The following is a 22,068-nucleotide window of genomic DNA, read 5'->3' as shown; positions in this document are numbered from 1 at the left end:
CTGTCAGAATCGTCAAGAATTCACCATAGTCTAGAAAGCAGATCCATTTGAAATTCTTTTAAAGCTCACACTGTAACCCATTTGCATTTTCCTGCTTGTTTGAAGAAAGCGATGCAATAGAATTTATTAATATCATTGCAAGCACAACAGTTTCTGCTTTAGACCTTAATGTAATTTTACCGCTGGAAATGTTTCATTGTGCTTAACACATTTATATCTATATTTTATCATTATGCCTTTGTAATAGTGCCTTTATCTTGTGAGATGCCTTCAGCAAGGTAGTTCACAGAAATAAAATAAACAGCAATAGATTTCAAAGTGTGTGTGAAGGGGTGGTTGGAGTTAGGGACAATGACAGTTTTTTCTCTAAGGAATTAAGATTCAGAAAGGTTGACCACTCACGGTGAGGAGACGTTTGTTGTGAAGATTTTCTGTGGAGAAATATCGCTAAAATAATGTAAAAACTCCAGCCCTTCTGTTGTTATGCCAATTACAATTTGTCTTGAGGGAAATGTACCCCTTTCCTCAAATCTAATGACACACTTGCTTTCTTTTAGATGATATCTGCTGACAATTAGAGTCGAAAGGATCTAAGAATTCTGAAAAATGGTGATAATGAGCAGTAACCTCTGGAGAAGAAATTTTCCCAATATTATCTAAGACATTTTATTTTCTCTTTATGAGTGAAGACTGGCGAACAGAAACAGATAAGATGTTACAGAACACTCCTCGCTGGATTTTGCAGAAAAAATGTCAGGGCAGGAGATGCTAAATGTTAACAATTGCTAATGACGTGAAAAAACATAGTCCCGCGAACTGAATATTCTGAGGTAAATTGGAATATTCTAACTTTCTCCTGGACTATGTTTTTCCCGCCCTTTCAAAGTTAGTCTAAAGCTTTCAAGATATAAAATGTCCAAAACAGGAAACAGTTCATTGCATTCTGGATCTGGAATGGGAGAATTTGCTGCAGCAAACTCAGCATGGCCAACTCACCATGGGACAACTTGATGTGGGACAATTCAAGAATTCAATGTGTGTGTGTGTTTATGTGTGTGTTGTCATTCACACTTCATTTTGTCCCTCTTTATTCATCTTTTCCTTTACTTTATTTTATTTTTTATTTTAATCCCATTTATATCCCGCCCTTCTCCGAAGACTCAGGGCGGCTTACAAGCTTAGCAGTAACCTTCATTCTATGTATATGCCTGCTTATTAGGGCTTTCACACAACCCCCAAGCGGCATTATTACAAAGTCAGCTTATTGCCCCCAACAATCTGGGTCCTCATTTTACCTACCTCGGAAGGATGGAAGGCTGAGTCAACTTTGAGCCTGGTGGGACTCGAACCTGCACTAATTGCAGGCAGCTGGTGTTACCTAAGGAGCCATTAGCCCACTGCTCCACCAAGGCTTTAACGATTCTTTCCCACCATTTCTTTGTTTAATTCTTGTCCCAAGGTGAGTTGTCCCATGGCAAATTGGCTGTGAAGAATTGGTGGGGGGGACAGGGGGGCAGAGCAGGCAGGGAAGGGGGTGGAGTGGGGGTGGGGCAGGGGGTGGGTTGGTTTTTGGGCACTCAGTCTCTAAAAGGTTTCCCATCACTGTCCTAAACCCTTCTGGATCTTCTAGACTGGCCTAAGAACAATGTGCTTTTCACACCCCTTCTAATTAGTGATTAATAAATTAACCAACAAAATTAATAAATTAACAGAGTGAATTTCACACCCTTTGAATTGCTTTAAGAGCAGTCCAGGGTGAGCTAGCGGCCTGTGTTGTGCCCTACAGTTCTGTGTTCATAATTCTATTGTAAAACTCTTTTGATAGCGAGTATTGTCACTTCCATGTGTGGATATTTTCCCTGCCTTTTTCTCACACATGTCACAAGATCGTATGTGTACCTCGCTTGCCCTTCCAGGAAATTAAAGCTTAAAAGTCAAATAGGGCACGCATACAATCCTGATTTGCTAGCAACATTCAGAGAAAATGTGGGGTGCCAGTCAAAATTCAAGGAAACCAAAAGTAGCATTTGGATTTGCCTAGTTTGAAATTGGAAGTTAAGTGGCATCAGATTTCTTAATAGGTACTATTTGAATTGAATGGGTCTTGTCTCGAAGGAGACTTTACTCTTGTGAACTCCTAAATGGGTGCTCTCTAGAAAGTCATTGGACTTCATTTAGAAGGAACATTTGAAGACGTTCATGCTAAGCGACACCAACAACAAAATCAGTGGAGAAGCTAAAGTGTTGTTGTTGTTTTTTTGCATTAGCTAAATTGCTCGAAAGGAAATGAGAAACAATGGGGAATCCACGTACGTTTAGAAACTTAGGTATTACTTTCTTTAAATCAGGGGTATCTCCAAGACTTATGGACTTCAACTCCCATGGCTGGCTGAGAAATTCTGGGACTTAAAATCCACAAGTCTTAAAGTTGCCAAGTTTGGAGACCCCCCTGCTTTAAAGCATAAAACACAGCTACAATTTCACTCAAACTTGGTTATTACTTTTTGTAAGACTATCGACCATTACTAGAACCAGTTGTCACTGATTTGGCCTTTCTTTTTTTGATAAAGTTTTATTGATTATTATTTTTTAAGAGAATTCAACAGTCATCATTCAACAAAAATGTGTAGTCTGAGTATCTTATTCACTAATACAAAATTAAATTCCTAGCCCCTAAATCTTTTCTCTAACCAGTGATAAAATAGGTCCCAAGTTTGGAAATATTCTGTTTCTTCTTTTTTTTATTCTACTTTAAAGTAAGTCTGTCCATTTCCGCACAGTCTAGTCTACTATTTTTTAAAAATTATTTCTTCTTCTGGTGGTGTTTCTTTCTTTTATTTTTTTAAAAGTTTTATTGATTTTCTAATTTTACATGTAAATATTTAAAAAGCAATGTGGCGGCTGAGTTAATCAATAATTCAATAAAATACAAATATCTTTAGTACAAGTCTCAAACTACTACATTAAGTATTTCCTCTCTTTTCCCCTTAGTATTTGAACTAATGCAATTCTTATTATATAAATTAAATAAAAATAACTTTCTTACATTTATCAGTAATCCAATCTTTATAGACAATCAATGTCCTAATTAGTTTTTCCCAATTTTTAGTTTCCCATTAATATTTAAGTTTAACAATTATAATTTCCAAGTTTTGAATGACCACAATTCCCTTTATCACAATTCATCATAAAATCTAATATTCAGAATACACGTTTTATCTATTTAAATATATTCTATTTCTCACTATCTTACATCAACTAATTAATAATACAGAATAACATTCTTATTTTCTATTAATTTCCAAATGTCTTAAATTTAGTAACCAAAATTTCAACATTAAATACTTCCTCTCTTTTTCTCTTGATGTCTACTATTTCATATTTAAGCTATTAATTTTTATTATAACAGCTAAGTAAAGGCATATTTATGACATTTATCAATAGATTTTTAGCTTATATATATATTAATTACTTTTACATTCAACCTTTATAAGCAAATCAATATTCCAGTTTAACTTTTAATATTTAATATTTATACTTCCAAGTTTTAAATCACATGTAAAATCAAGTATGTACTTTGCTTATCAAGTTTTTCTGGCATTATATCTAGTAAAAAAAATACTAGATATAATGCCAGAATTTGTTTACTTTTTACTAGATTTGGCTATTCCTCTTCCTTATTACAAATGATTCCCCAGATAATTTTGAATCTTTTGTAACTCTGAATCTTGGATAATTTTAATCTATTTTTTTCTATTTACAAATGTGTTTATATTTCTATCTTTTTACTGCACTGTAAGCTCCCCAGTGTCACTGCGAATAGCAAGATGGGTGGCCTATAAACTTAATCAATAAAAATATATATTAAATCACACTATTCTCATTGCAAACTGAACATTTCCTTATGTTACATGTTCTGTGCCTGGGTTCAACTGTCTGGTAACATTTGCAAAAAAAAATGTCCTAAATCAATACTTTAGAATAAAATTTTTTCCCACTTTCCAAAACTTGATTATATTTTGGTCCAAGGAATCTTAGAGTCCTAGTGGACAATCACTTAAATATGAGCCAGCAGTGTGCAGAAGCAGCCAAAAAAGCCAATACAATCCTAGGTTGCATTAACAGAGGGAGAGAAGCAAGATCACATAAAGTATTAGTACTGCTTTATAGAGCCATAGTAAGACCATTCTTAGAATACTACATCCAGTTTTGGACAGAATTGGGTTTACCTAGTCTATTGAAAAGAAGAAGTAGGGTTGACATGATAGCAATGTTCCCATATTATCTGAGGTGCTGATACAAAAAAAAAGAGGGGTCAACCTGTTTTCCAAAGCACCAGAAGGCAAGAAGGAGAAATAACAGATGGAAACTAGTCAAGGAAAGAAGCAACCTAGAACTGAGGAGAAACTTCCTAACACTGAGAACAATTAACCAGTGGAGCGGTTAATCTGAAGTTTTGGATTAAGTTTTGGGATTAAGTTTGGGATTAAGTTTTGTCCCTTCCAACTTGGTTATTCTGTTATTATTCTGTTAACTCAATCTTAGTAACACAGAATAGCTTTGAGATTTAAGACCGTCTGATTCTGGGAACTTTTCACGCCTTGCTGTCGATGGGATTTTATTACCACGAGAGAATTGGCGTGCGAGGACTTTTGCACAGTTGCCTCTCAATTGTGCACTTTTCTGGATTAAGAGGTGCTGCCAAATCAAATTGTTTTGCCAAATTTTTAAAACTAGAGATTTCTGCATGCAAGCTTGTCCCGTTCTAGGGAGTCAGTTAGTGCAAATATGGTAACTTCGTATAACCACCTACATGAAACAAATTTTTAATCCACTTTTTTACTGGGACAATGGCCATGCAACTATTTTTTCTAAAGATATTGTTTTAAGAAACATTTCAGTGGATTTAAAACCCTGCTCCATTTCTTCTGCATGAAGGACAGCTTACTTGCGAGGATATTTTACCAACAGTGTGTTTTTCTAACTAGGATCTGAATCTCTTTTACGTACTCATATACTAATAGTATGAAGATGGTCATTGTTATGCACTGTATGATTGCACCCCTTGGAGTAATTTGAAAAGTACAGATGTAGCCAAATGATTAGCAAGGTCTTAATAATCTAATGCCTAATATATTTCTGCCAAGGTTAACACAATAATGTGGTGTAAGTCAGTGTAGTGAATGGCTGCGATTAAGCATTGCCGTAACCAGATTTCCCTCCAGTTAAATAAAAATCAAGAGTGAAAAACAGATTCTGACCTTCAAGGTGGTTCAAAGGATTGCTCATTTTTTCCCATCCAGTGTCAACAACTTTTTTTTAGGGGGGGGGTTGGCTGCTGCCATTAAAATTAAATCAGATCACTAGACATTATAACAGCAGAATTCAATTTTCTATATAAAATTCATTTAGGACTCCTTCTGTCTTGCAGATTATTGACACCGTTTCAGCATCAGCCATTAGCCAGGAATCTACCGCAAAGGTGGAGAATTCAAAGTTCTTCAAAAGCGCTATTGCAGCTCCGACAGAACACACACACAGGTAAGACCCTCAAGCCTATCAAATCTGAGCTGGAAAAATTTGGAACACTCAATGGATTGTTTGTCACAGTGAGATGGGTGGCACATAAATTATTTATTTTTATTTGTAAAAGAAATAATTTATGGAGTGGATTAATTGCCCATCTTACCACAAGGTACTTCTGGGCAGTTTACAATATTAAAAAAGATAAAATATTGCAAAATGTATATAGCAGGGGTAGTAGGCAACCTCGGTTCTTTTATGACTCATGGACTTCAACTCCCAGAATTCCTGAGTCAGCATAGCTGATTCAGGAATTCTGGGAGTTGAAGTCCATGAGTCATAAAAGAGCCGAGGTTGCCTACCCCTGGTATATACGATACACAAAAATTAGATAGATGATGATGAAGATAGATAGATGATAGATAAATAGAGAGAGAGAGAGAGAGAGAGAGAGAGAGAGATTGATTTAATAAATAATTTATTAAATGTATTAATCACCCATATTACAACCAGGTGTCTCTAGGCAGTTTACAATATTAAAAAGATAAAATATTACAAAACCTATATATGATACACAAAAGTTAAATACGGTAGATAGATAATGATAAGATAGATAGATAGATAGATAGATAGATAGATAGATAGATAGATAGATAGATAGATAGATAGATAGATAGATAGACAGACAGACAGACAGACAGACAGACAGACAGACAGACAGACCATTATTGACATTTTTCCCCCCATGGGCACAATGGCACACATTAAAAATGAAACTTAGTTGCTTCCTCTCAAAGTGTACACGTACACAGCACATTTAAAATATACTATATACAACATATGTATAGACCTACTCCCTTACATATAAGTAACATATAAATATTATTCACTGTCCATCTTGAATACATACATACATTTAGGGTTTTGAATACAGCTGTTCATTTTATATACATAATACAGTACATCTTGATGCAAGCCAGCATTTTAAATTTCACTTATGGGCTAAAAACTTAATGTTACAAACTGCAAGTAAGAGTGGCTTAATAAATCTCCACCTGTTTTCTCCCTAATGGCTTTTAACTGGTATTAAGCAATGCATTTACCCATACTGAAAAGAAGACTTCACAGTGCTAATGGAAATAGTGAGCCCGTTGAACAAAAGCACCATTTTGTTTTCCCCATCCGAAATGCCTCTGAATTGAGTAGCATTTAAGCAGATTGTTCCATAGATTGTACCCATTAGCTGAGTTTCAGGTGAAAGGAAAAAAAAATCTGACAAGTTCCCACATTGAGTGGGGAGTGAAAAGATCAAGGCACATACTGTTGTCAAAGAGAGTTACACGATATTTATCCAAACCATTACAATGAGCAATAAAAGAGAGTATTTGTAGCTCAGGGTTGAAAAGAGGGGTGCTCTTTCAGCTTTTCTTGCAGATGTTTCATTACCCACCTTAGTAATATCAGTAGGAATAGAAGGGGAGGAGGAGGAGGAGGAGGAGGAGGAGGAAGACTGTGGGGTTCTTGGTACTGTCTAAGCTTGTTTGTTTTCTTGCAGATGTTTCATTACCTAACTAGGTAATATCAGCAGGAATGGAATTGAGGGAGGGGAGGAGGTCGAGGAGGAGGAGGAGGAGGAGGAGGAGGAGGAGGAGGAGGAGGAGGAGGAGGAAGACTGTGGGGTTCTTGGTACTGTCTAAGCTTGTTTGTTTTCTTGCAGATGTTTCATTACCTAACTAGGTAATATCAGCAGGAATGGAATTGAGGGAGGGGAGGAGGAGGAGGAGGAGGAGGAGGAAGAGGAGGAGGAGGAGGAAAAAGAAGAAGACTGTGGGGTCCTTGGTGCTCTCTGAGCTTGTTTGTTTTCTTGCAGATGTTTCAGAACCCAAACTAGGTAACTGTCAGGTCCCACCCCAATCCACGTCTTAGGAAAACAAAAACTCTTGGAGTCAGTTCTAGTCCAAAAGGAATTTTTACTAAGACATGCTTGGTTGTGGAAATACAAGACAGGACTTAGTGTTGTTTTACAAATTGAAACTTTATAAAGGGTTCCCGGTTCAACCCCCCCTTCCCTCAACCCCATTTGGTCAGCCCCCCATCATTTTACTTCGTGTCATCCCTTTCGTGAGGAAAAAAAGGAACTTCGAATCTTTATGGTTATTGTCTTCTTCCTCTACAGATTTAAATGAAGACACAGGCCAGATGCCCTCTTCTCTAACCCTCCCTTTTGTTCCCCCAGTTCAAAAGGTTTCCCTTGGTCTCTGAAATAACCTAAGGCAGGCTGATTCCACATGCGCTCCTCCTTCCTCGGGAGATGGCAGAATCCATGGGGGGGGGGGCGGATAATGTTTTAAACATACATTTATGAATGTGATATAAATGGATTCTGACAGTAACATCATCAGCACCAGTCGTTATCACTAGGACAAATGATGTTACCTAGTTTGGGGAATGACATGTCTGCAAGAAAACAGCCAAGCTCAGTTTATGATGAGCCTTTTCTATAGAATACATCAGTCATTTTGCTTTATCTGTGGTAAGCCACTCATCTTCGTGTTTATAATTTGGTCACCTCTTCTCCCTTAGGTTTGTTCCTCAAATGATAGAAAACAGACACGAAAGCCCATAGGCTACAATCTGCCAATGTCAAAGCCTGCCAGGCTTGGATGTAAATCAGTGGAGTTGTCCCATGAACAGATATAGATAGGGCCGTTCTGTTATTAAGCCCACGATTCCTATCAATTATTTTTTCTCATTATGGTCAGTGATGTGAAAAATCTGTTTTGCTTCCAGTGTGTGTCTGTATATCTTTGCCCCTTTATGCAAATCATCTAGGCAATCAACACCAAACTAAACCCTGGGAAATAAATATACAAAAGAGATATAAGGTGGAAGTAATCATAAAAAAGCATTGCCTGGGTCATCAAATAAAATTAATATTATCCCAAATATTTCTCTGAACACCAAGGGAATATGGGCACGCGCGGTGCTCATGGCAACTCTTTAAATTTCAGTTGCAGACTGCTGCAAGTCAATGTCCTACTTAAGGCAGAATTCAGTCAGAATTAAGCATCGTTGCCAGTTCCTTCAATGCCAGAGAGTCACAGGACAATATTATATGCATTTCATAAATAAATGACACGTAACTCACCTATTAGAGACTTACACACATCTTTCTTCATTCTGAAAATTCAGTCAGTCTGCTGACATTAGGTCTCAGCTCTTATTCTTTTGTTCCCATTCTGCTTTTCCCTTGATCCTAAAATGTTTTTGGATTGAATCCTACTTCCCTGTAGGCGATAAGGAGGGCAGTTCAACATTTGGTCGGCCTTAAATGGAGAAGATATACTGTAAACCAGTGCAGGCTGGATGGATCTTGAACTCCTAGTGGACAATTGCTTAAATATGAGCCAGCAGTGTGCTGCAACTGCCAAAAAAGTCACTGCATTCTTAGGCTGTGTTAATGGAGGGATAGAATCAAGATCAGGTGAAGTGTTAATGCCATTTTATAATGTGTTGGTAAGACCGCCGTTAGAACATTGCATTCAGTTTTGGTCGCCACGATATAAAAAAGATGTTGAGATTCTGGAAAGAGTGCAGAGAAGGGCAACAAAGATGCTCAAGGGACTGAAGGCTAAAACAGATGAAATACGACTGCAGGAATTGGATATGGCTAGTTTAAATGAAAAGAAGGACTAGGGGTGACATGATAGTAGTATTCCAGTATCTCAGGGGCTGCCCCAAAGAAGAGGGAGTCAAGCTATTTTCCAAAGCACCAGAGGGCAGGACAAAAAATGATGGATGGAAACTAATCAAGGAGAGAAGCAACCTAGAACTAAGGAGAAATTTCCTGACAGTGAGAACAAGTCATAAAAGGGCCAAGTTTGAAGACCCCTGAGTTAGACCATCCATGCCTTCAAAGCTGAGGAATTCTTTGCCAGTGAAATCCAGAGCTATGGGAGGATTTCAACCTACATTTCTCCGAGCGTAACATTCTAGCTACTCACCAATACCGCCAGACTTTCCCATTGATTTTTACCTGACCTGAAATCCATATTTAAATATTTAGGCTAGTATTTAAATATTCATGACCCTACATAGTGAAAAACCTAGGGCTGTTCTTCCCCCACCCCCACTTCTCCAGCCAAATACCTTCTTCACTAAAAGAGCATTTTCCATTAGAAGCAAGATGAGGTCACTGCTTTATTTTCTGCTACTTAGAAACAGCTGTCAGTATAGTTGTTTTTTTTTTCCTGGAGAAAAATGCACAGCTGGTTCTGAATCATGTTAACATCTCATTCTCAGCCATCTGAGCAGGAAGTCTAGGTGCTATATAGATTAATCTTCAGCTCTCTGGTCCATTTATTTAACAGATGCCATCGCCCTGTGCTGAAGCAAGCAAAATGAACTGATTTATTAAATGTCAGTGGCACACAAAATATTCCGCAAAATATCGGAGACCTCTGAGACATTTGAGACGGCAGGGACTATGTAAATATTTGGAAGTGCCAGGTGAATAATGGAAACCACAAAGGAAACTCTGCTTTTTTTTAAGGCTTTGCCTGGAAAATTGCTACAGTGCAGAGGGAAGGAGCCCCGGTGAGCAAAGATATACAGGTGTATGTGTGTTTTATGAATGGGCTAATCCAGAATTGACATTATACTGTAATTGCAAAAGGTGGTGAAGGATTGTATCTTAGTGCTAGAGCATTTCAGTGGATTACAGGAATCCTCTGCATTCCTCTGTAAGGATGAAAGGATTTCTCTTAGCTGGAGATTTTCAAATAGAGACACAATAATCAGTCAGAATAGAGCTGAAAAGGACCTTGGAGGTCATCTAGTCCAGCCTCCTGCTGAGGCAGGAGACCCTATACCATTTCAGACAAGTGGCTATCCAGTCTCTTCTTAAAAACCTCCAGTGTTGGAGGCATTCACAGCTTCTGGAGACAGGTTGTTCCACTGATTCATTGTTCTGTCAGGACATTTCTCCTTAGTTCTAGGTTGCTTCTCTCCCTAACCAGGTTCCATCCATCCACTGATCCATCAATCCGTCCATCCATCCAACCAACCATCCATTTATCTGTCTATCCATCCATCCATCCATCCATCCATCCATCCATCCATCCATCCACTTGCTAATTGTTCTCACTGTCTGGAAATTCCTCCTTAGTTCTAGGTTGCTTCTCTCCCTAACCAGCTTCCTTCCTTCCTTCCTTCCTTCCTTCCTTCCTTCCTTCCTTCCTTCCTTCCTTCCTTCCTTCCTTCCTTCCTTCCTTCCATCCACCCAAGAACAGTCTTTAACTAGAGAACAAGGTGGAATGGAAATTTCTCCTTAATTCCAGGTTGCTTCTCTCCTTGATTAGTTTCCATCCGTTGTTTCTTGTCTTGCCTTCTGGTGCTTTGGAAAATAAATTGACCCCCTCCTCTTTGTGGCAGCCCCTCAGGTACTGGAATACTGCTATCATGTCACCCCTAGTCCTTCTTTTCTCTAGATTAGTAAAGGTAAAGGTTCCCCTGCACATGCATGCTAGTCGTTTCCAACTCTAGGGGCTGGTGCTCATCTCCGTTTCAAAGCTGAAGACCCAGCGCTTGTCCGAGGACATCTCCGTGGTCATGTAGCCGGCATGACTAGACGCCAAAGGCACACGGAGCGGTGTTACCTTCCCACCGTAGTGGTCCCTATTTTTCTACTTGCATTTTTACGTGCTTTCGAACTGCTAGGTTGGCAGAAGCTGGGATGAGTAACAGGCGCTCACTCTGTTACCCGGCACTCAGGATTCGACCCGCCAAACTGCCGACCTTCTGATCGACAAGCTCAGCATCCTAACCCACTGAGCCACCGCGTCCCTAGTTTCTCTAGATTAGCTAGCCCAATTCCTGCAACCATTCTTCATATATTTTAGTCTCTGGGCCCTTAATCATCTTAGTTGCTCTTCTCTGCACTTTTTTTTTCAAAGTTTCAACATCTTTTTTCTTGTAACGTGGTGACCAAAGCTGGAGATAGTATTCCAAGTGTGATCTTATTAAGGTTTTATGAAGTGATACTAATTTAACTTATACTAATAACACTGGCAACAGATGAACAAATTCTGAAAATCTCCAGACTTCTGCAAGAGGAAAACCATCACCTGTGACCTTTCATTATCCTGAAGTTCCAATGGTGTTCTGTATTATAGATACTGTCTGGAGCAGAGGTCTGATTGGACAGTCCTTGGGATCCCTTCTGATTCTTCTTGACAGTCTAGGATGGACAATATTCAGACGTCTGGATTCAAAGGGAAAACATGATAAGGAACGTCCATAGGGATACATGGCACCTGTCTGTCACATTTTAATATTTTGTCTTTTTGACTGGAAGGTTGTGGGGCTATCCTCTGGAGCTGCTGAGTGAAATACATATTTGGTTTATGATGGTCTGCACATTCAATGTACATCCCCACATTAGATTTTGCGTTTCAAATCTAGTGGACAACGTGAAGAAATAATTTAGGTCAATGGAAACCACTCTCATTTATATTCCATGAGAGGACTCTGGATATTTGGACGGTATGCAATAAACATTAGACACATAAGGGATCCAGCTTACAAAAGAGGTCACTACTATATCTGGATAAGATTCATATTTTTAACTAACCCAATTTCCCCCCAAAAAACCCTAGAGCTATAAGAAAATGAGAGGTGCATTTGAGAACAAGCTTTTAGTGAAGTACAAGAAATATTTGGACATGGCCCCAGAACGTCCATTGGTGATCACGGCATGGTTGTCAAAATATTAATATCTACTTGGACAAAATTTGGGGAGGTCACCAAATCTCATAAACTCCATCACTTCAAATGGCCATCTAATGAGGGTATGTCAAAGTAATGCAGTCTAGAAAGATGACATCTGGATAGACTTGCAAAAATGGTGATTAGGATTTTCCAACCAGTGTTCAGATCAAATGTTTAATTCTATAGAGAGCCCTGCATTTCTATCAGTGATATGAAACAAAGCAAAATAACAGAATAACAGAGTTGGGAGGGACCTTGGAGGTCTTCTAGTCCATCCACCTGCTGAAGCAGAAGACCTTATATCATTCCAGACAAATCATTCCCCAGTCTCTTTGTTAATTGTTCTCAGAAAAGAGAAAAGAAAAAAAAATACTAATAGATACACACACACACACACACACACAAATTAATGGATGGATAGAAAACAACAACAAAAAAACCCCTTGGTATTTAAAGAAAACATTAACAGCTGGTGTTCAAGCCAACAATTAAGGATGTAGTATCCACATTAAAGCCCATCCAGATGTAACAAGTTAGAGTATTGCAGCCTGGGGATTAACTGTGTGAACAATACTATCATGTCTGTCTACTCAAAAACGAGAAACATTGGATTCAATGTGCTTTGTTCCCAAGCTAGGCAGATACGAAAATGTATCCCAATGAACTTGGTGAACTTGGTCAAAACATAACTCCTAGAAATGCATACCGACATTTTCTTGCGAGTAATTCAAAAAGGGCTGGGTCATTCTTTTTCTTCTATGTTTTTGTTTCCAAATATTTTATTTTATTTTATTTTATTTATTTATTTTATTTAATTTGTATACCGCCCTTCTCCTGAAGGACTCAGGGCGGTGAACCGGGCCATAAATACCAAAATAACCAAAATACAAAATTAAAAACAAATTAAACCCTAGTGCCCAAATGTAAAAATAAATTATATTAAAACAATAATTAAAACCCAAACCCATCAGACCAGGCCGGCTTGTTCAAACAAATAGGTTTTTAGATCACGTCGGAAGGAGCGAAGGTCGGGAGCCATCCGGAGCTCAACCGGTAAACGGTTCCAAAGGTCAGGTGCACCCACAGAGAACGCCCTCCCCCTGGGTGTCACCAGACGGCATTCTCCTACCGGTGGCACCCTAAGGAGGCCCTCTCTGTGGGAGCGCACTGGGCGGAGGGAAGTTGATGCCGGCCGCAGGTGCTCCCTAAGGTATTCCGGACCCTAATATCTAAGTTTTTCTTCCCACCTATCCAAGTAAGTCAACTCTAGGGGATCCTTGGTGCTCTTTCAACTGGGTTGTTTCTTGCAGACATTTTAGTACCAAAACTTGGGTAACATCACTGCTAGAAGTAAGTGGGGTTTGCTCTCCTTTCTAGGACTGATGATGTTACCTAGTTGGGTCATGAAATGCCTACCAGAAAACATCCAAGCTTAGAGAGCATTAAACACCCCACAATACAACCCTGTGCTATAACTATTCCCTTCTAGCCTTATGTCAACCTTGCCTAGTATTTTGTAATCCAGATTGGTTAGGTTGTTAGCATCTGAGTTTAGCCATGATGGACTAGCAATTGAGTAAAAATATGGAGAATTTTGTGAAAGACTGCAATTCTATATATGTTACTCTGAGCAAGTACTTGACAACACAATAATTACTTCTAAGCAGACATGCAAAACATTTTATTGCAAAATACCAATACATTCCCTGTAATAAGACTGATGTTCTCTCAGTCTGCATCCACTGACATAATTTTAACACAACATGTCAAGGAGGCTGTGAAACAATGGAGAAGCTTTTCACCTCTCCAGACCTTGTCTTTAAATCTTGTTTCAGTTAAAAGTGAAAACTAAGGCATTGGTTTTAGCCTATATCCTGTATAAAACACTTGTCCTTTTTTGTGAAAAGAACATGAGAGTCAGGTCTATTTGCTTCTTTAAAAAAGAAAAAAAAAAGAAATAGACTCGGTCATTTTTAAAGCTGACATAAATAAGTTTATCAGAACTAAAAGATTGGATCTTCAAGCCTCAATACCCTTTTGAACACTAGCTTCTGAAATGTGTTTCATTTATTTAATTGGCTTAATACTGAATTAGTGCAATGAATCATCAACATAGTTGGCCTCCTCATCCCAAATTCTGTAAAGAATAAGCATTGCAATTTAATATTGCTTCGGTTCTTGAATACATGTTTATAGGTGTTTTATTCAAATTTATTCAATTTTTTTGTTTGTTCATTTGCTTGCTTGCTTAAGCTGCCCAGATAATTCTTATGATTGTGTGGTGTAAATACATTAAAATATTTTTTTAAAAAAAACACCAAGCACAACTAATGCTTTAATCTAGTTCTCACTGTACAGTGTTTCTAGAGTCAAAGACCAATAGGCATGTTATTGATAGAATAAATAGATAGACACGTCGTTCTGTGGTTTAAATTAGATTTGATAATAAAGCACAATTAGTGGTTCACAAGACTATTGTGACTGTTTATCAGTGCAACACACTGCCTTTGACATAAGGGTTTAATATAGCTTGGTTGAAGTAATAATATATAAAAACTAGGTTTGGGGCAGATTAAAAATATGACAAACATCAACAAGCAGACTGTATTAATATTTTTTGAGGCCTAAGGTAATGCTTTCATTGGTTAATAAATAATAAGAGAATAAAAATAAGAGAAGACAAATTCTGACACTGAGAATAAAGCGGCTGGTAGGAATACTGTGATGCTATTCTGAATGTCATTATAACTAAATGGATATGTTAAATAAAAAAATGAAGCATTTATAAATCATCATTTACCTGGCAAATGAGTAGTGACTTCTAATATATTGCAAAGTTCCTAATATTTCCTTCCGTAATCTCAGAAGTGTTTCTGGACCTGAGGCAAGAGGCCTTCAGGGAATTCATCAAAAATTATGCATGCCAATCAAGCTAATGTGTGTCAACACTTAAATTCCTCTGAGAATATCTCTCTCTCTCTCTCTCTCTCTCTCTCTCTCTCTCTCTCTCTCTCTCTCTCTCTCTCTCTCTCTCTCTCTCTCTCTCTCTCTCTCTCTCTCTCTCTGGCTCAAGATAAAGTTCTCAAAGTTCAGATATATCCTACACAGCATTTAAATACACAAACACATTCTAATGTGTGCTAAAATGTATTTTTATGTGTATTGAACTATATTGCTATACGTTTCCGGATCACCCTCTTCAAAAAAGGGACATATTCAAAGTCATACAATATGCTAAACCAGAAATAACACAATAACTTTAGATTTTTGAACATCTAGACCAGCTTTCGATCATTTTTAATGAGAAAGACACAATTGAGAGATATTTTTCAATCACTCGAGAGCCCTAATAATTTGACCACTTCTACAATTTCACCACAATCTTCCAGTGAGGCAAAGATGTTGTGAACGTAGAACACTTCAAGATCCAGCAGGAGTGACAAAGAAACACTACTGAACAAAGAAATCAGGGTCTGTTTGGCAAAAATCCAGTTACTCTGTTGGAAATGGAGCTTCGAAAAAATAAAAGACTGAGCAATGACGATTTGTTATTACTTGGAAGTATTTTTTTCTAATGATATTTATTAAAGTTGTGGCTGAAAACAAGTACAAGGGACCAAACGGCCCTTATAACTTGGGAGAATGTGACCACAAGGACGTGCAGCTCTATGAGTCCATAAAATATTTAAAATTAATTTTATTAGTCAGCCTACTTTGTCATTAATAATTGAATGAGGTTCTTTTTTTCCCCTGGAGTTTGGCCTCTCCACTTAGAAAAAGTTTCTCTACAAGTCACATAAGGTACTTTTATGAACTTTAGGAAGGAGGGAGGGAGGGAAAAGAAGGAAGGGAGGGAGGGAGGAAGGCTCTAATTAGCAATTACCCTATATACCCTATAGTTTGAGCCACAGTCAGCTCCTGGTCTTGTTTTTACTGACTGTATAGAGCTTCTCCATCTTTGGCTGCAGAGCATAGAGTCAATCTGATTTCTGTGTTGACCGTCTGGTGATGTCCATGTGTAGAGCCATCTCTTGGGTTGTTGGAAAAGAGTGTTTGCTATGACCATCGTATTCTCTTGAGAAAATTCTATCAGCCTGTGCCCTGCTTCATTTTGTACTCCAAGGCCAAACTTGCCTGTTATTCCGGTTATCTTTTGGCTTCCTACTTTAGCATTCCAATCCCCCCATGATGATAAGGACATCATTTTTTGGTGTTAATTCAATAAGGTGCTGTAGGGCTTCATAGAACCGGTCAATTTCATCCTCTTCAGCATTGTTGGTTGGGGCATAGATTTGGACTACTGTGATATTGAATGGTTTGCCTTGGGTTTGAAATGAGATCATTCTGTCATTTTGAGGATTGTATCCCAGTATTGCTTTTCCTACTCTTTATTGACTATAAAGGCTATTCCATTTCTTCTGAGGAATTCTTGCCCACAGTAGTATACCTGATGGTCATCTGAATTAAATTCACCCATTCCTGTCCATTTTAGTTCGCTGATACCTAAGATGTAGATGTTCAGTCTTGTCATCTCTTGTTTGACCACGTCCAGCTTTCCTTGATTCATGGAACTTACATTCCAGGTTCCTATGGAGAAAATATCTTTACAGCATCGGACTTTCCTTTCACCACCAGACATATCCACAGCTGAGCGTCCTTTCGGCTTTGGCCCAGTCGCTTCATTCTTTCTGGTGCTACTAGTACTAGCCCTCTGCTCTTCCCCAGTAGCATACTGGATGCCTTCCGACCTGAGGGGCTCATCTTCCAGCGTCATATCGTTTTGCCTTTTGGTACTGTCCATAGGGTTTTCATGGCAAAGATACTGGAGTGGGTTGCCATTTCCTTCTCCAGTGGATCACGTTTTGTCAGAACTCTCTGCTATGACCTGTCCGTCTTGGGTGGCCCTGCACGGCATAGCTCATAGCTTCATTGAATTACGCAAGCCCCTTCGCCATGACAAGGCAGTAATCCATGAAGGGGATATATGTGTGTGTATGTGTATGTATATATACTGTATAAACCACCCAGGATATTTCAACACAGAACTCATGAAATCACAATGATAGAGCTCAGGATGTCATCACACAGCCCATTACCCACGTCATTACAACACAAAGGACTAACGAGCACACAGCCAGCACCTCAGCCACACAGGATGTTACAAATCAGCCAACTAATCCCCTAACAATAACCCCATCACCCAATCATGATGTAACATCACAGCCAGTATTTATAGAGAGACGGCAGCTCCGATCACGCTTCACTCGCACAAGCACGACACCGAAGACACCAGCCTGAAGATGACGAGTGGGACCTCGTCGAAATTTATTTATTTATTTTATTTTTATTCCATTTATATCCTGCCCTTCTCCGAAGACTCAGGGTGGCTTACAAGCTTAGCAGTAGCCTTCATTCTATGTATATGCCTGCTTATTAGGGCTTTCACACACACCCCAAGTGGCATTATTACAAAGTCAGCTTAATTGCCCCCAACAATCTGGGTCCTCATTTTACCTACCTCGGAAGGATGGAAGGCTGAGTCAACCTTGAGCCTGGTGGGATCCGAACCTGCAATAATTGCAGGCAGCTGGTGTTACTTAAGAAGGCATTAGCCCACTGCTCCGCCAAGACACCCTCAATCCTACATGGGAAAAGACCCGAATACGCCAAGACCTACATCCACACACACACACACACACACACACACACACACATGAAAGTTTTATTTATTTTTAGTTTTTTTCTGAAGCCTTCTTAGGAAGGAGAGCAGAGAATAGAATCTGAAGCCCATTTGTCCCATTTAGTTAGAAAAAAATTGATATTGTGACAGATAAATTCATGTCTGTATTCTTGCTCTGTTTAACCTTGAGCCCAGAGGAGGTCCTAGCAACTCCAGAAACATTTAGGTATTCTATTCTATTCTATTCTATTCTATTCTATTCTATTCTATTCTATTCTATTCTATTCTATTCTATTCTATTCTATATTCCAATATCTATTCTATTCTATCCTATTCTATTCTATTCTATTCTATTCTATTCTATTCTATTCTATTCTATTCTATTCTATTCTATTCTATTCTATTCTATTCTATTCTATTCTATTCTATTCTATATTCCAATATCTATTCTATTCTATTCTATTCTATTCTATTCTATTCTATTCTATTCTATTCTATTCTATTCTATTCTATTCTATTCTATTTTCCAATATCTATTCTATTCTATTCTATTCTATTCTATTCTATTCTATTCTATTCTATTCTATTCTATTCTATTCTATTCTATTCTATTCTATTCTATTCTATTCTATTCTATATTCCAATATCTATTCTATTCTATTCTATTCTATTCTATTCTATTCTATTCTATTCTATTCTATTCTATTCTATTCTATTCTATTCTATTCTATTCTATTAAGTTGTGGTTATATGAATCACTCTTCCATATATTTTCTGTACTACAACTCTAGCATTTTCAGATTTTATAGTCAATGCTAAAGCAGGATGGGCAGTGTAGTTCACTAACATCTAGATGACCTGGTCCTCCTCAGCTGTGCCACAGATTGCATTATGAATATATTTTCATTTCTTTTTCAAGCAATCTAAACTCAGCAATTTTATAAATCCATTGTTCACCAGGGTCACATAATAGTCTGTCATGTGCAATTATGCAAATTTAGTGACCGGGTAAATGGAAATGGTACAAAAAGCATTCTGCACAAGGAAATTATATTGTCACTGTGCTGCCCTAAATATATCTGAAAATCATATTAATATTTCAAACTTTGCAACAGTTGTTGTTAATACAGGGTCTTACATGGTGATCAAGCATTTGATCTTTCGGTTCTTGATAATTCAACCCTTGACAATATTTAGACTAATGTGTTTCTAATATCTCCAACTGGGAATATTTTTTTTTAAAAAAAGCAGCGATCAAGTTCTGCCTTTCCTCTTGAGAAATTTTCTTAGAAACATATAAACATAAATTTAGAGTGGATAATACGATCAGTAGATTCTAGTGGCATTATTTAAACCATACAAGTTGGGACTGGGATAATATCTTCAGAAAGGGAATCTGCCCGCATTAATTATCCTAGGAATAAAGGAATCGTTTATATCTTCGGTTCAAAATATGGTAGCTCTCATACCTTTGTGCAGACACAAGTGTCACTTTTCTTGTGTGAACTATGTTGACTGCTGATTTGCTTCCTGGACCAATTCAAAGAGCAGGTTGTCACCTTCAAAGACACAAATAGTTTATGCCAACCCTCATCTACAGTAGTCATGGAAATACACCCTGGGTCTCTTTTTAAATACAACTGTTATTTCTTTCACCTTTCAAGTGCAATCACAAGTAATGATACGTGTTCCAAATAAAGAGCACTGCATTTCTATCAGTGATATGAAAAAAAGCAAAATAACAGAATAACACAGTTGGAAGGGACCTTGGAGGTCTTCTAATCCAACCACCCACTGAAGCAGAAGACCTTATATCATTCCAAACAAAATATTGTCCAGTCTCTTCTTTGTTAATTGATCTCACTGCCAGGAATTTTTTTCCTTAGTTCCAGGTTGCTTCTCTCCTTGATTAGTTTCCATTCCTTTTGGGAAAAGTGTATTCTTGAGGTTTGATGGATAATAACACCACTTTTTTTTTTGGAGTAGTACCATAAAATTATAAGGGACGCGGTGGCTCAGTGGGTTAGGACGCTGAGCTTGTCGATCAGAAGGTGAGCAGTTTGGCGGGTCAAATCCCGAGTGCCGCATAACAGAGTGAGCGCCTGTTACTCGTCCCAGCTTCTGCCAACCTAGCAGTTCGAAAGCACCTAAAAATGCAAGTAGAAAAATAGGGACCACTCCGGTGGGAAGGTAACAGCGTTCCGTGCGCCTTTGGCGTCTAGTCATGCTGGCCACATGACCATGGAGACGTCCTCGGACAAGCGCTGGCTCTTCGGATTTGAAACGGAGATGAGCACCGGCCCCTAGAGTTGGAAACGACTAGCACGCATGTGCGGGGGAACCTTTACCTTTACCTTTTTACCATAAAATTATACATCAATGGAAAGATAATTTAATCAGTAATGTAATGCAGCAAAGTTTGTTCAATTATCTGTACTGTATTCTATGAAAAGTGATAGCCAAATGACCAGAAAAAGGAAGCACAACTTGCTTAGGTTGATATCAGGTAGCTGTCCTTCATCTGATTGTAGCCAATGAGCGTGAGTGCTTAGAAAGCCAATCAGGTGTCATCTTGTTTTGGCAATGAGCCAATCAGATGACAGCAGGATTCAGTTATTGATGTCATGTATTGAAGCTGAGAGGAGGACATTTGTCGGTGTGTTATGTGATCGCTATCAGGTTGGTTGGCTTTTTTGTGTTGTTTCATCTAGTCAGCTTGTAAAATGTAATAAAATTAAAGTAATGGTGCAAAGAGTTGACTGGTTGCCCAGAAAGCGATGTAAAATTGTATTATTAAGTGAACAAGGCTACAGGTATAAAGAAACGAGAAGAAAAATTGGTGGAAACTGAACCAAAGGTGGCATTTCTACTGTTACACTTTTCCGAAAGGGTTTCCACAATTTTGGCCACTACTGTACAATGTCCTTAAGCCAGAAGAAATCCTTTGTCTTTGGCTGCTTAGAAGTGACTGCAATTTTGTCTTGTTATGGGATTTCTTCTGTGCTGAATCTCAGTTTTATTCTTCCCTTTGACCTTTCTTTTCGGATTCTGTTTTGTTCCCATTTTATTTTATTTTATTTTATTTTATTTTTATTTTTTTACACCTTTGCACCCTCCATTAGTTTGAAAATACGTACCGAACTCTACCATACTGGCAAGATCTTTAGTCTAATGACTAAGTCAATATATAAATATATATGAAAATAAATAAAAATGAAAGGGAGATAAGGAATTAAATAACCTCCTCCACCCCCTCCAAAAAAAAATAGACTGGGTCTACTGTACTTGATTAAAACTGGAAGTAAAGTAAATAAAAAAGATCACGAGCTCATTAAAGAGCTGTCACTGTCGCCAGAGAACAAGCAAAACCTAGCCAGTTTGCAAAAAAAAAACACCACAAAAATGAATAAGACAAAAATTGAGTTTTAGTAAAAAAAAAAAGGGAGAATGGCTGGAAAGAAGAAAAGGCAAAACTGGAATGGAGAGATTCTGGAGTGGAAAACAGTTATCAGATTGCCCTAAGATTCAGACGATCTGAAGAGAGAGGCAACAAGGAATTCCATCATGACTGAGCAATACTTAGGAGTAGTAATGTCTAGGAGAAATTACAGTCAAGGGATCCCTGTAGGAGACAACCAGGCTGAAAGAAGGCAGGGTTAAACATGTCATCAGTTTGGAATTTCACAAGAAACCTTGGAATGCTCCCTCTAGTTTTGGTCACCACGATGTAAAAAAAAAAAGATGTTGAGACTATGGAACAGTGGTTCCCAACCTTTTCTATACCCCGCACCCCTAGAAGGCACACCCCTGTTGCACAACCTGCAGTGGTGGGATTCAAATATGTGAATGTCTGTGTGGATGCCACTTCCGGAAGTCCATTCTGGGCCTGGGCAACAACAACAACAACAACAACAAAAATAGCTACCGGTTCTGCCGAAGTGGTGCAAACTAGCTGAATCCCACCACTGGTCTAAGGGTCAACCGTGTAACACCCCTGTCGCACAACCTGCAGTGGTAGGATTCAAATATGTGAACAACCGGTTCTCTGTGTGGATGCCACTTCCAGAAATCCATTCTGGGCCTTGGCAACAAAATAA

The 22,068-nt window shown here is 38.3% G+C and overlaps 1 long non-coding RNA gene across 1 annotated transcript in view; it reads right to left on the bottom strand.

Moving 5' to 3' along the window:
• LOC310643493 overlaps window positions 1–22,068 on the bottom strand; it is a 222,764-nt gene that overhangs the window by 162,813 nt on the left and 37,883 nt on the right. The gene's annotated exons all lie outside the window — the stretch shown is intronic.

Source organism: Vipera ursinii (assembly GCF_947247035.1).
Source record: "Vipera ursinii genome assembly, chromosome: 7".
Taxonomy (NCBI): domain Eukaryota; kingdom Metazoa; phylum Chordata; class Lepidosauria; order Squamata; family Viperidae; genus Vipera; species Vipera ursinii.
This window is presented reverse-complemented; position numbering and strand designations above follow the sequence as displayed.